The 1184-nt window shown below is 41.4% G+C and overlaps 1 non-coding gene across 1 annotated transcript; it reads right to left on the minus strand.

The window, feature by feature from the left end:
* Positions 1-402: 402 nt before the first annotated feature.
* On the minus strand, positions 403-511 carry LOC130971704 (small nucleolar RNA R71). Its single transcript, XR_009082918.1, has one exon. It is a non-coding gene; the product is annotated as a small nucleolar RNA R71 (small nucleolar RNA).
* Positions 512-1184: the final 673 nt, after the last annotated feature.

The following is a 1184-nucleotide window of genomic DNA, read 5'->3' on the forward strand; positions in this document are numbered from 1 at the left end:
ATGGCAGCCGAGCCTAACAATGAAGGAGATGCAAGAAAGGTTCTTGGTGACTACACCATACCAACTTCTGATTTCTATGGAAGAAGTATCTCCATACCTGCCACTAAAGCAAATAACTTTGAGCTTAAGCCTCAGTTAGTCTCTCTTATACAATAGAATTGCAAGTTTCATGGACTTTCACTAGAAGATCCACATCAATTCTTATCTGAATTCTTGTAAATTTGCGACACTGTTAAGACCAATGGAGTGGATCCTGAGGTCTACAGACTTATGCTCTTTCCCTTTGCGGTTAGAGACAGATCTAGGATATGGTTGGGCTCTCAACCTAAAGAGAGGCTAGACTCTTGGGAAAAGTTGGTCAATGCTTTCTTGGACAAGTTCTTTCCAGCTCAAAAGATGAGCAAAATTAGAGTGGAAGTTCAAAACTTTAGACAAAAAGAAGGTGAATCCCTTTATGAAGCCTGGGAAAGATACAAGCAACTGATCAGGAGATATCCTCCTAACATGCTCTCAGAATGGTCTATCCTAGGTATATTCTATGATGGTTTGTCTAAGATGTCCAAAAGATCATTGGACAGCTCTGCAAGTGGATCACACCACTTGAAGAAAATGCCTGAAGAGGCAAAAGAACTCATTGAGATGGTTGCAAACAACCAATTCATATACACCTCTGAGAGAAACCCTGTGAACAATGGGGCAGCTCAGAAGAAAGGAGTTCTTGAAGTAGACACTCTGAATGTCATATTGGTTCAGAACAAGATCTTGACCCAATAGGTCAATATGATCTCTCAGCATTTGACTGGAATGCAAGCTGCAGCTAGCAGCACCCAAGAAGCTTCCTCTGAAATAGAAGCTTATGATCCTGACCAATACATGATGGAGGAGATGAATTACATGGGAGAATCCTATGAAAACACCTACAATCTCTCATGGAGGAATCATCCTAACCTTTCATGGAAGGATCAATAGAATAGGTTCAACAACAGGCCACCATTCCCATCTTCTAAGGAACATGTGGAGACTCCTAAGCAGAGCCTTTCTGACTTAGTCACAATAGTCTCCAACCTCTCTAAGACCACTCATAGTTTCATAACTGAAACAAGATCCTCCATTAGAAATCTGGAGGTACAAGTTGGTCAACTGAGCAAGAGAATCTCTGAGACTCCTCCTAACACTCTTCCTAG

The sequence above is a fragment of the Arachis stenosperma genome, chromosome 3 (genome assembly GCF_014773155.1).
Source record: "Arachis stenosperma cultivar V10309 chromosome 3, arast.V10309.gnm1.PFL2, whole genome shotgun sequence".
NCBI lineage: Eukaryota > Viridiplantae > Streptophyta > Magnoliopsida > Fabales > Fabaceae > Arachis > Arachis stenosperma.